Raw genomic sequence first — 14,890 nt, 5'->3', positions numbered from 1 at the left:
TATTTACCTATAAATTACCGTATTTCCGGAAAATATACAGTATTTTCCACAAACCTTGACCTAAAACGCTTTCCTGATAGTTGTGACAGGATCCACAGGCATAACACCAGACACAAACATCTCTATGACATTCCCCGTGTCCGACTAAACCTTTACAAAAATTCAATGTATGTCAAAGGCCCTAAAATCTGGAACACCCTACCTGAAAACTCTAGAACTGCAGACACATTCATCACCTTCAAAACTACCATCAGAAAACATCTTATCTCCCTGATACACCCCATCAACTAATTACATGAATACCACCTGGTGGTTCACACTTACACTCACTCACCCATTTGACCATAAACAGAAATATCAATCTTAATCTTAAAATAATGAATCCTAACTAGTCATAAGTTGGCCTGTGATACTCCAATACTGAAACTATGTATAGTGCCAAAACAAAAGTATTCACATTGCTAAACTCACAAACTAGTATTTAGTCACTTAGCCATAATACTAACTTACCTCATAATTTGTAAGTTAAGAATTAATCTAAGTCTGCCCGAAATGCCTAGCCATGCTAGGTGTTCTAGTGGTACACTCTGTAATTATTTATTTGGTCCCTAAAGTTCCACAGGACAGATCCGGCATGGCCGTAATGGAATGGCTGAGCTGGGTGGCCCTTAAATTCACCCAAACAAAAAGCGTTCTCCCTGAACATAAACACATTTCTCTCCCCAGGTTGGCGATTGATGGTAGGCACTTATTTATTTATAGATTTACCCTTCAGGGAAGGAGTAGGTAGTTTTACTGTTAGTATATTAATATTAGGTTTACTAAGGCAACTGTAGATAATAATAATGTAGACCTAAGATCTTAACATAGGTAGTAATAGGCCGATAATGTAGACAAACACTAGGATAAGCTAGCTAGGGAGAACTGGCAGCCCTAGTTTGAACAACGAGATGAGGATCTGGAAGAGAGACCAGCTCCTTCTTCTTAAGACAGACACCAACTGGACAAGACGTGCCGTGATCAGCAGACGGCGCCCCCCGCGTGTCTTCACATTTGAGACGTGGGGAAATCTGGTAGAGCTACCTCGATGTACCGTAGATGATCTCCGTCAGGCCCATACAATAAGACAAGACCTCCACTTTATCTCACAGATTTCTGGCCAGTGTCTGGGGAGATTGTGAGTGAGTTTTATCTGTGGGCCCGGTGTGCAACAGGCAGAGCATGCCCAGTAAGTACCAGTGTCTCAAGGCAGTCTGGAAGCTAGTGTCCGTGTCTGCATAGTTATACTAGGGGATACATACCCTCTTGGATATAGGAATTTCTGAGGTGCAGGCAGGACACTAATAACGATTGAATATTGCAGGAATTAAGGCTCCCGGTTGCACGTGGTTTCTGAGGGGAAGTCCAAGGGAAGTTGAAGATCAGGATATACGTATGCTGCAACACCAAGTAAGTTAGTCCTTTATATGTGCATGCAGGCGAGTTTCTTGCAACATCAATCATTTGTGAAAATCTGTCCTATAAGCCACTTGTGAGGCTGAGGTATCCACCTCAGAGCTCGGTGTCAACAGAGTTTGCCAGGGTAGGCAACTCACTTGGAGGCAGTCCACACAAATTTTCACAAAAAGTGGTCCTTCGAAAACCATGATGTGGAATAGCTAGGTTAAGCTATCATAGCTAGGCCACAGTTAGGAACCAGTTTAACAAAGTTAGGTTAAGTTAGCACACCTAGGCCCCGAGTTACACAGAGGCTAGGCCAAGCTGACAATACACAGTTGTTATTTGCAGTAATTTACAGGCAGGCCAGGTAGGCTAGAGAAGCTTGTGAATTTAATTATTTACAGTGATTACAAGTAATCCAGAGTAGGAGACTTGTGTGTTAATTACTTACAGTGGATTTGCAAGGTAGCCACAGTTAGGCTAGGCTTGTGCAATATTTACAACAGTTATAGTAGCTAGGACAGATTTAACCTAGATATTATTTACAGGGAGTTATAAAGCCAGGTTTAAGTTATAGCACACTAGTTAGGTTAGGATTTACCTTATCCAACCATCCACGCTAGACAGAGTAAACTGGGCAGTTAGGCCAATAGGCCAAGCTGTTTACATACATTATTCATTTACTGTTTCACAAGTTGAATTGTTGAATTTATTTGTGTTAACCAAGTGATTTTAATTTGTATACTGCACTTTTTATTGTGTGATTTTCATTGTCTTTGATTCATGTTAATGTGGGATTTGTGAATTGTACCTGAGACTAGGTTAAGTCTTGTAATTATTTGCTGGCATTGTACAGGAAAGTGCTAGGTTAAGCTTTCACATCGATACACATTTTGATTGGGATTTGAGAGCTAACAGTGTACATTTTAAGTCAGAGTAGAGTCAATATAACAAAGGGAATTGTTAAGCTTGTTGAGAAGCCTTGAGACTCGTTCATTCTTACCTAACACCGTGACGTGCTGTGGGGTGGACTGGGTAAAGTACAGTTAGTGTCACACTCCTCATTAAACTTCGACAATGGCAGATGGGAGTTCAGGAGAGTCTGGTTCAGTGTTAGCAAAATTAAAACGATCAGTAGCGGCATACAAAGGGCATCTGAACAGAACGCGTAACAGGTGCAAGGCTACTTGCCAACGCAGTAACGTAGACTGCAATGATTTGCTAGACTGCTTGAAGAGTTTGGGGAAAAAATGGGAAGCCTATGAACAAGCATTCTCAGCATATGAGCAACAGGCTATTGAGGATAATGAATCCCATGGTAGTCTTCAGCAGGCTCTGGACGAATTCACTAAGGATGATGTAGACTGTCATCAGGAGATGAATATGTACAAAGATAAGTTAAGTACATTAAAGGCTAGTATTCCAAGGGTGGTGTTGAACACCGCAGGTACCCCAAACAGCCACACACCTGTCAATATGTTGCCCAGGTTGCCCCAGTTGAATTTACCGACATTTGACGGAACCCTAACTGAGTACATTGCTTTCTGGGATCAGTTAAAAGCCCAGATAGATGACAGGAACGATTTGTCAGATGCCGTCAAATTGCAGTATTTGCGGTCGCAGCTCAAGGCTAAAGCCTTAGACCTGGTCCGGCACTACCAGATTACTGACACTAATTACCAACATGCCAAAGACCAATTAGAAGACATGTTTGGCAACACTGAGGAGATATAGGTAGCTATACTTTATCGGTTGTTGGATCTAGAGGCTTGCCAACATGACCGTCAAAGCCTAGAGAAGTTCCGTATTGAAGTTATGAGCTTGACAAATAGTTTCAGAGATTTGCATGATGAGGATGATTCAGAATGGGTCCTTAGCCAGGTGATTCAGAGGAAACTGGCTAGCACTACAGTGCATGAGTTGCACTTAAAATATCGGACGAATAGGTTCACGATAAAACAAATTATTGAAGGGTTAGGGGATCTCATATCTCACCTGAGCATAGGTCAGGGGGAGAAATTACCTACCAAGGAGAAGTCGGTCAACTTCCCCAGACATTCGAGAGATAGACCTAAACCACCTCCTACTAGGGTCGGCACGTATTATGCCCAGGGCGAGTCCTCCACCCACAGGGCCAAGGGAGAAGCCACTAAAGTGGCCAGTAAGAGACGGTGCGTGTTTTGTGAAGAAGAACACGCTAGTTCAGGGTGTCCGAGCTTCACCACCTATAACAAAAGGGTTCAGCGACTAAGGGAGTTGAGACTTTGTTTCAAGTGTTGTGGAGAACATTTTGCTAGGGACTGTAGCGCCCAACTCAATGAGTGTCGGGGCTGCTGGAAAGGTAGGCACCACAGTGCACTGTGTCCTAATGACACCAGATCACCACAAGCTAAGGAGAGCAAACCGCAAGAAAGGGCGGAGAGCAAGGACGAGTCGGAAGAAGTGATGAGTGTGGTGAGTGCAGCACCGGGAATTTGTTCTGGGGAGCAGTTTCAAGGTTCGGTGGCCTTGCCCACCATAATGGCAGTGGTTACGAATGGGAAGAAGTCTGAAACGACCCGTTTGTTCTTCGACAGTGGGGCACAGAGATCCTTCATAACAGAGAGTCTAGCGATTAGGTTGAAGCTGAAGACAGGTGGTAATGTTGACATGAAGGTGGAAGGGTGTAGTGATACTGGTCCTGTGGGGAGCAGCAGCAGGATAATACTGCACCACCTCTAGGGGCCCTTAACAACAACAACAGTTTGGTGTGTGTCATGGGCACCAACACATGGTGTGTGATTCTCTCCTACTTTATCCATTTATCAGCGATGCAGATTACATGGTGAGTTTAAATGTGGCCTGTAGTTATAACTTTTCTCTTGACATATGCAAGACATCACCATCCCTGTAGAAGCCATTATTAGATGTACTAGTCATTATATTTTGTTGTTGCAGAAGTACTATGAAGATTCTATGTTCAATAAAGCCTAGAGATAAGGCCTGTGTTTCTATCACAACAATTTATTGAACATAGAATCCTGGGCTACCTGGTGGTGATCCTGCGCTAGACTACATCACAACATGGAGCGTTTACTGAAACCTGAGAGGCTAGACTGTGACCCCAGCTTATCAACGGCTGCTCAGGAATGGAAGCACTGGTTTAAGACTTTCGAAAACTTCTTGGGAGCCCTTCCTAAAGAAGATCTAGATAAACTAAGTCTGCTCATCAATTTTGTGTCACCTAAGATATATGAGGCTATTTCTGAGTGTAATACCTACGAAGATGCTATCAAAACCCTCAAGTCTCAGTATATTAAACCTACAAATGAAATCTTTGCACGCTATCGCCTTGCAACTCGCCGCCAGCAGATTGATGAGTCCTTAGAGGAATACTTTCAAGCACTGAAAATTTTAGGTAAGGACTGTCACTTCCAAGCAGTGACAGCTGCTCAGTATTGTGAAGAGTCCATCAGGGATGCTTTTATCAGTGGCCTGCAATCACCAATAATAAGGCAGCGTTTATTGGAGAATAAAACTCTCGACTTAGCCGCTGCCTTTGACCAGGCAAGAGCTCTAGATTCAGCCCAGAAGAATTCTGAAGTATACAGTACCACTCAGCCTTCTCGAGTGGTAAGTGCTGCAATTCCTGACCAAGACTCTTGCAATGAAGTTACTGGGGAACCTGCCTCAGTGACAACAGCAGCAGGTACGGTGTGTTTCTTTTGTGGTTTTTCAAGACATCCACGTCCAAAGTGTCCTGCTCGTGAAGCAATGTGCCATAAATGCCACAAGAAAGGTCACTTTGCTAAAGTATGTCGTGCTAATGCATCAACAAGAGCTAGTGCCTCCACACATTCCAGTGATCATGCGACTCTAGCAACAGTGACTTCTGCGGCTACTCCAAATTCACTGTCAAAGGCAGTTGTGAAAGTATTCATCAAAGGAACAGAAGTAGATGGTCTTATTGATAGTGGCAGCTCAGAGAGTTTCATCAACCTTGACTTAGTTAAACGGCTCTCCTTGACTCTACATCACTCATCAGGTACCGTTTCCATGGCATCAACATCTCTCTCTATTCAGACCTTAGGGTTTTGTAAGGTAAATCTCAGAGTTAATGGAAAGGATTATCAAGATGTACATTTAGCTATTCTGCCACAACTGTGCTCTGATGTTATCCTTGGTCAGGACTTTCAGAAGCTGCATGGTAGTGTCACCTTAACATATGGAGGTGAACTGCCTCCTCTTGTTGTCTGTGGACTTAGCACTTTAAGGGTAGACCCACCAAAGCTGTTTGCAAATCTTACCGCGGATTGCCATCCTATATCAGCTAAGTCACGCCGCTATTCTTATGAGGATCGGATGTTCATTGAGAAAGAAACTCAGAGGCTGCTGAAGGAGGGTATTATAGAACCGAGTGATTCCCCTTGGCGTGCACAGGTTGTTGTTGTTAAAGATGGTTATAGGAAACGGAGACTGGCTATCGATTACTCTGAGACAATCAACAAACTTACACTTCTTGATGGGTACCCTCTACCTCGAATTGACGATACAGTGAACAAAATTGCTCAGTACTACGTGTTTAGCACAATTGATCTGCAGAGTGCCTATCATCAAGTCCCTATAAGGAATGAAGATAAACCATACACAGCATTTCAGGCTAGTGATGGCCTGTATCAGTTTACCAGAGTCCCTTTTGGAGTCACCAATGGGGTAGCCTGCTTCCAACGAATTATGGATTCACTCATTCAGGAAGAGCAACTCATGGGAACCTACGCGTATTTAGATAATGTTACCATTTGTGGCAAGACCCAGGAGGAACATGATGCAAACCTTGATAAGTTTTTGGAAGCCGCCAAGAAGAAAAATATCAGTTACAATGAGGAAAAGTGCACTTTTTCAACTAAAAGGCTTAGCATCCTTGGTTATGTAGTGGAAGGAGGTTCAATATTCCCAGACCCTGAACGACTACGACCTCTACGGGAACTTCCAATGCCTCAAGACAAAAAATCACTCCGAAGAACTCTTGGTCTCTTTGCTTATTACTCACAATGGATCTACAACTATTCAAGTAAAGTCCGCCCATTGAGTGCTACCACATTTCCTGTGACAAAGGAAGCAGAAGCCGCTTTCCATACTCTCAAACAGGACATTGAAAACTCAGTAGTTCAAGCCATTGATGAGTCCCTACCATTCGAAGTGGAAACGGATGCATCTGACATTGCCATTGCTGCAGTCTTATCTCAGGCAGGACGACCAGTAGCCTTCTTTTCGAGAACTTTTCAAGGATCAGAGAAATGTTATGCTGCTGTAGAAAAGGAAGCCCAGGCCATCATAGAAGCAGTTCGCCACTGGAGGCATTATTTAACTGGTAGACATTTCACCATAAGGACTGACCAACGGTCCGTGATGTATATGTTCGACAAGAGGCACAAAAGTAGGATAAAGAATGACAAGATATTACGCTGGAGGATGGAACTATCGTGTTATGACTTTGATATTCTGTACCGACCGGGTCAAGAGAACATCTCACCTGATGCATTCTCTAGGTCCCACTGTGGAGCAGCATGTCATGATTTGCAATCACTCTCAGCTCTCCACAAGGCTTTGTGTCACCCAGGAGTTACACGCCTGTACCATTTTGTCAAATCAAAGAACATGCCCTACTCAGTGGAAGATGTGCGACAAGTGATCAGAGCATGCAGAGTATGTGCAGAGTGCAAGCCAAACTTTCATCAGCCAGAGAAGACTCATCTCATAAAATCCACCCAGCCTTTCGAAAGATTGAATATAGGTTTCAAAGGACCTCTACCAAGCACAAATCAGAATAGGTATTTCCTTAACATAGTAGATGAATATTCAAGGTTTCCCTTTGTATTCCCCTGTGCAAATATGGCTGCTTCAACTGTTATTAGTTGTCTTTCACAGTTGTTCTCTATTTTTGGTATGCCAGCTTATATCCATTCAGACAGGGGATCCTCGTTCATGAGTAACGAACTTCAGGAGTTTTTGGCTAGCAAAGGTATTGCCTGCAGCAGAACAACAAGCTACAACCCTCAAGGCAATGGTCAAGTGGAGCGGTTCAATGGTACTATATGGAAGGCAGTTACAATGACATTAAAGTCGCGCAATCTACCTGTTCAACACTGGCAAACTGTCCTACCTGATGCTCTTCACTCTATTAGATCACTGCTGTGCACAGCTACTAATGCAACCCCTCATGAAAGACTCCTCAACTATTCACGTCGTTCCTCTACGGGAGCCTCCGTGCCCACTTGGTTATGTCATCCTGGACCCGTTCTCCTGAAGAGTCACCGTAGGATGAACAAGACGGATCCTTTAGTGGAAGAGGTAGAGCTCCTGCAAGCTAATCCACATTACGCCCACATTCGCTACCAAAATGGTGAAGAGACTACAGTATCTACAAGACATTTAGCCCCAGTTGAAATCCCTATTAGTGTGGAATCTCAAGATACACCAATAGATGTGAAAGATGCTTCGTTTTCTCCTGGAAAGCCCCTTGAGACTACCCCTATGGAAATAGAGGATTCTGCTCCAGCAGTTAATCAAACCCCGCTGGAAAATATCGAACCTGGTGAAGAGGCTCAAGGGCTACGAAGGTCGGGACGTGTACGTCGCCCACCTAACAGTTTGGGAGATTACTGTCTCTGATATTTTAGAAGGGGGAGATTGTAGTGATACTGGTCCTGTGGGGAGCAGCAGCAGGATAATACTGCACCACCTCTAGGGGCCCTTAACAACAACAACAGTTTGGTGTGTGTCATGGGCACCAACACATGGTGTGTGATTCTCTCCTACTTTATCCATTTATCAGCGATGCAGATTACATGGTGAGTTTAAATGTGGCCTGTAGTTATAACTTTTCTCTTGACATATGCAAGACATCACCATCCCTGTAGAAGCCATTATTAGATGTACTAGTCATTATATTTTGTTGTTGCAGAAGTACTATGAAGATTCTATGTTCAATAAAGCCTAGAGATAAGGCCTGTGTTTCTATCACAACAAAGGGTTTGGTGGGGAAGTCCCACGCAGGTCTTATCCAGTAGTCAATGTGATGGTCAGGTTAGCCGGGCATTGACGGGAAATTTCAGCCTTGATAGTGAAGAAGCTGCCCAATATCATTACTACCACTAAGGGACTGGCAGCAGCAGTCAAACATTTGAGGGAGTTAGGTGTGAAGCTAGCGGAACCAGACATTGCTACAGACAACGTTAGTAATGTGGGAATCTTGGTAGGAGGAGATTACATAGACGAGTTCGTGTCTACGAGAAGGATTATCAAGGAGGGTGTTGGCCTGTACAGGACTCCAGCGGGGTACATCGTAGAAGGCGACTGAGGCTGTACTGGTGATGCGGATTGGGGTGCATGAAGGTCTGTCAGAGACGCAAGTTGGCACATCCGACAGTGAGCCGGTCCATAAACTATGGGACCTGGATGTAGTAGGGATTAAGGGTGACCAGCCGCCCCCCGAACACGAAGAGACGTATCGAGATTACTTGAACCATGTGCAGTTCAGGGATGGGCAGTACTGGGTGCGACTCCCATGGAAGCTGGGACACCCAACGCTGCCCACTAATTTCAAGAAGGCACGGGGTCAGTTGAATTCATTGGTGAACAGCCTGACCAAGAAGGGTCTGGTGGGGAAATATGATGATATTATTAAGGAACAGCTGGCCCTTGGGTTCATTGAGAAAGTGCCCAATGCCAGCCCTGGGAAAAACACCCATTATCTTCCACACATGGCAGTCACCAAGGAGTCGGTAACCACTCCCATCAGAGTAGTCTTCAACTGCAGCTCGCAGGCGAGCCACTGAGAGCCATCGTTGAACAACTGTCTGCTCACAGGGCCCTCCCTGATGCAGAAATTAGCAGATGTGTTGTTGAGATTCAGGACAGAACAGTGCGCCTATGCGGCAGACATTAGCAAAGCCTTCCTACGTATTGGGTTGCAGCCACAAGACAGGGACTACACAAGGTTCTTGTGGTTGACTGACAGGGAGGTGCTCAAGCAAGGGTATGATACCTACAGATTCAGGGCAGTGTTGTTTGGTGCCACTAGTTCACCATTCTTATTACAGGCTACCATAGACTACCACCTTGTGAACTGTAATAGCCCGCTTAAAGAATTACTGAAGACCCTATTTTATGTAGACAACATGCAAGGTACTACCTCAGATGAAAGGCTGTTGATGGACATTTACCGAGAGTCTAATCAGGAGATGCTCTTGGCTAACATGCCACTGAGAGAATGGGTGACAAACAATCCAACGTTGCGGGGCATGGTGGAACGTGACTATGCTGGCTACTCAGTACCTGAGGTAACATCGGTGTTGGGATTGGAGTGGGAAATCAAGGAAGACAGACTTAGGCTAAAGAGGAAACCTGATGGGGAAAAGAAGCTGACCAGGGGGTCTTTGCTGAGCAAAGTGCAGACTGCCTTCGATCCTTTGGGTTTGTTGACACCCATCACCATTCGAGGGAGGATGCTAGTGCAACAGACCTGGGAGCTGAACCTAGGTTGGGACGACCCACTGCCAGAAACAGTCTGCCAGGAGTGGGATCTGGTTAGCAGAATTGCATGAGTTCACATTCCCCAGGTCCATCGGGTGCACCGGGCGGGACTATGACTTGCATGTCTTCTGTGATGCCTCCTCCAGGGCCTATGGGGCAGTAGCATATTTGGCCGGGGACCAGGTCAGTCTGGCCACCAGTCGTGCGCGGGTGACACCCCTGAAGGATTGCTCAATCCCAAAGCTAGAGCTCACGGCGATGTTGCTGGGAGCAAGACTGGGTAAGTACGTAGAGGAGGTGTTGAGTAATCTGAGGGTGACACACACCTATGTATGGACAGACTCGGAGGTGGCCTTACAGTGGGTCCAGAACGACAGGTCTAAGCTCCCCTATGTCAGGAATCGGGTAAAGGAGATACGGGAACTACAGTCAACGTCAACAATTCTGTACGTGCCTACAGATCAAAACCCAGCGGACCTGATAAGCCGAGGGGTGACACACAAAAAGCTGAGTAAAAGCAAGATTTGGTTCAAAGGCCCAGACTGGTTACCGGCAAGGGATTGCTGGCCGGAGCAAAAATTCGGGGAGACAACCAGCAGCATAGTACACTTTGCAATTCGGGGAGACAACCAGCAGCATAGTACACTTTGCGGGGGAACCCAACACTGAACTATTTGACCCCAGGAGCTACTCCTCTTGGAGGAAACTTATAGGAGTCATGGAAATGGTATTTTGATTTGTGAGGAAGCTGCATGACAAGGTATGCCAAGGTCGACAGTTATCTCTCGTGGGTCCCAGAGAATATTGGATAAGGCAGTACCAAAGGGAGAGGTTTCCAGGAGTGCTGGAAGTACTGGCGACCAGGCAGCAGGTTATGGCGTCAGGACGCGTGTATAACGACGACTCAGGGAACAATAAATTGGTTCACTCATTGGGATTGTTCCTAGATCATGCAGGGCTAATAAGATGCAGGGGAAGAATACAAAACTCTGAGCTCAGCTATGGGGCCAAACATCCCGTGCTACTTGGAAAGGAGGGATGGGCGTCAGAGCTATTGATACAAGATGCCCATCAGAGGACCTTACATGGGGGGTTTGGAGATACCCTCACCTGCCTACATCAGAATTACTGGGTACTGAAGGGTCGAGCTGCCGTCAAAAGGGTGCTAAAGAGTTGCACGGTCTGCCGGCGGTACGATGGGAGGACCCTACCATACCCAGGTCCACCACCGCTGCCTCAGGAGTGGGTACATAAGTGACAGGCCCTTTGAGACTGTGGGAATAGACTATACTGGGGCTATCACATTGAAGAACCCAGGAGACGATAGGGTGGGCCCTCAGAAAGTATATGTCTGCCTGTTTACTTGTGCCACTACTCGAGCTGTGCATTTGGAGTTGGCAGAAGATATGTCAACAGAGACTTTTGTGAAGTTGTTCAGGAGGTTTACAGCCAGATTCTCGTGCCCGCGATTGATTATCTCGGACAATGGCACAAGCTTTAGGGCGGCTGATAAGGTTTTCAGGAATCTTAGGGACAACGGAGAAGTACGAGAACACCTGAAGAGAATAGAGTGCGAGTGGAGGTTCATAGCTCCCAGGGCGCCTTGGCAAGGGGGATTCTATGAACGCATGGTGGGCACAGTCAAAAGGTGCATTTGGAAGGTCTTGCACGGCAGGAGAGTGAGCTTTGATGAACTGAGGACAGTGTTAGTTGAGATAGAGGCAAGAGTCAATAACAGGCCTCTGACCTACGTACAAAATGGGATTGACGAGCAGGAAGCTCTCACCCCCAATCACATGCTGTTTGGAAGGAGGATTGAGCCCTTCCCCGCAATTTTGAGTCAGTCTTCCAAGGAGCTGGATCATTATGGGCCAGATGGTCCCCCCATCAATGAAGAACTGCACAGGAGTCACAACAGACTGGTGAACATCCTGGACAAATGGAACTAGGTGTGGCGCAGGGATTACTTGACAACCTTGCGGGAACATTTCTATGGTGCCGACCCCTTAGGCAAATAAGATGATGCTAAGTGAAGGGGACCTGGTGCTAGTAGAATCCGAGGCACCCAGGGCATACTGGCCTCTTGGCCTGGTAGTGTCGACCCACCCAGACAAGGCTGGGCGGTTGAGAATGGTGAAGGTGAGAATGAATGGTGTCGAGACTATAAGACCCATCAACAGGCTTTTACCTCTTGAGGTCCACACGGTGGGACCTGGACATGAGAAATTAGACCAGAGGCTGACCGAGCTGAGCGGCCGGATGACCCGTCGAATGGCGCTCAAGTCCAGGTCCCACTGGGAGGGCCTGCGGGAGGCAGACTTGATCTAGACTTAGCGCCTACTTTCGCCGGCGGGAGGATGTGGAAATTTATTTGGTCCCTAAAGTTCCACAGGACAGATCCGGCATGGCCATAATGGAATGGCTGAGCTGGCTAGCCCTTAAACTCACTCAAACAAAAAGCGTTCTCCCCGAACATAAACACATTTCTCTCCCCGGGTTGGCGATTGATGGTAGGCACTTATTTATTTATAGATTTACCCTTCAGGGAAGGAGTAGGTAGTTTTACTGTTAGTATATTAATATTAGGTTTACTAAGGCAACTGTAGATAATAATAATGTAGACCTAAGATCTTAACATAGGTAGTAATAGGCCGATAATGTAGGCAAACACTAGGATAAGTTAGCTAGGGAGAACTGGCAGCCCTAGTTTGAACGACGAGACGAGGATCTGGAAGAGAGACCAGCTCCTTCTTCTTAAGACAGACACCAACTGGGCAAGACGTGCCGTGATCAGCAGACGGCGCCCCCCGCGTGTCTTCACATTTGAGACCTGGGGAAATCTGGTAGAGGCACCTCGATGTACCGTAGATGACCTCCTTCAGGCCCATACAGTAAGACAAGACCTCCACTTTATCTCGTAGATTTCTGGCCAGTGTCTGGGGAGATTGTGAGTTTTATCTGTGGGCCCGGTGTGCAACAGGCAGAGCATGCCCAGTAAGTACCAGTGTTTCAAGGCAGTCTGGAAGCTAGTGTCCGTGTCTGCATAGTTATACTAGGGGATACATACCCTCTTGGATATAGGAATTTCTGAGGTGCAGGCAGGACACTAATAACGATTGAATATTGCAGGAATTAAGGCTCCCGGTTGCACATGGTTTCTGAGGGGAAGTCCAAGGGGGCTAAGGCTAAGCTTAGGGAAGTTGAAGATCAGGATATATGCTGCAACACCAAGTAAGTTAGTCCTTTATATGTTCATGCAGGCGAGTTTCTTGCAACATCAATCATTTGTGAAAATCTGTCCTATAAGCCACTTGTGAGGCTGAGGTATCCACCTCAGAGCTCGGTGTCAACAGAGTTTGCCAGGGTAGGCGACTCACTTGGAGGCAGTCCACACAAATTTTCACAATACCCAAAACCTGTAATTAGTATTTTACTACAGTTATAAACCACACAATAACCAAATTCTGTAAACTCAGCATTGTAATCCTTATAGAGAATAAACTTTGAATTTAACTGAATTGAATATATGGGACGACGTAAGGTTGTTTGGACACTTGGTGCCGAGAGAACAATGCTTATACGAATTTGTCATGATTTCCTTTCCTCTAAATATTTTAAATTTATTTCACAAAAAGAAATAAAGTTTGTTACTTCTTGGAATTTTGCAAAAAAATCTGCCCTTTACTCCCACATAAATCCCCAAATATTTGGATTATTATTATTATAATCAAGGGGGAAGCGCTAAACCCGGAGGATTATACAGCGCCTGGGGGGGGGGATGTGGAAGGCATTCAGGCTTAATTCGGGGAACTGGAGCACAGATCCAATTCCCTAAATCAAGAGCCCCTCACCAACATCAAGGAACCTTCCTTGAGGGGCCCAAATATTTGGAATATTTCCAAAAATGTACCGTCAGAAATTAGAGAAATCATTATTTTACAATTTCCGTGAATATTATTCCACTTAATTAAATAATAAAGGCGTACCTTAGCAAAATAAGTGAATAAGTTACTTCCGAGATATTGGCCTGGAGCGCCGGCCGGCCCGCCGTCTCGAAAAAAAAAAAAAAAAAATAGCGAAAATCGCGTTTGTTTCGGTGGTTTTCTTAGTAAACTGATGTTCTGGTGCAGTTATCCTCTTCTAAATGCCGTTTTCTATCACTGAAAACCAAATTATTATTATTATAATCAAGGGGACGCGCTAAACCCGGAGGATTATACAGCGCCTGGGGGGGGGGATGTGGAAGGCATTCAGGCTTAATTCGGGGATTATTATTATTATTATAATCAAGGGGGAAGCGCTAAACCCGGAGGATTATACAGCGCCTGGGGGGGGATATGTGGAAGGCATTCAGGCTTAATTCGGGGAACTGGAGCACAGATCCAATTCCCTAAATCAAGAGCCCCTCACCAACATCAAGGAACCTTCCTTGAGGGGGTTAATTCGGGGAACTGGAGCACAGATCCAATTCCCTAAATCAAGAGCCCCTCACCAACATCAAGGAACCTTCCTTGAGGGGATAATTTCTTGTAGAAACATCGTAAAACATTGATTCTTGTACCATTGTTTTGTCCGAGTTAAGCTATTTTTCTATATGAATAACTCAGGTTAATTCTTCGATTTTTTTTTTTTTGAGATTTTTATTATTATTATAATCAAGGAGGAAGCACTAAACCCGGAGGATTATACAGCGCCTGGTGGGGGGGGGGGATGTGGAAGGCATTCAGGCTTAATTCGGGGAACTGGAGCACAGATCCAATTCCCTAAATCAAGAGCCCCTCACCAACATCAGAGATAGATGATAGGGTCTAACGTCAGAATCTGATCAGCCGAGCTGTGGCTCGTACATCGGTTTATGTGCGGCCAACAATAACAGCCTGATTAATCAGACCGTGATCCACCACAAATTATTATAATCAAGGGGGAAGCGCTAAAC

This window comes from Cherax quadricarinatus, chromosome 62 (genome assembly GCF_038502225.1).
Source record: "Cherax quadricarinatus isolate ZL_2023a chromosome 62, ASM3850222v1, whole genome shotgun sequence".
In the NCBI taxonomy this organism is placed as follows: Eukaryota; Metazoa; Arthropoda; class Malacostraca; order Decapoda; family Parastacidae; genus Cherax; species Cherax quadricarinatus.
The sequence above is the reverse complement of the archived record's forward strand: the minus strand, read 5'-3'. Positions refer to the sequence as shown.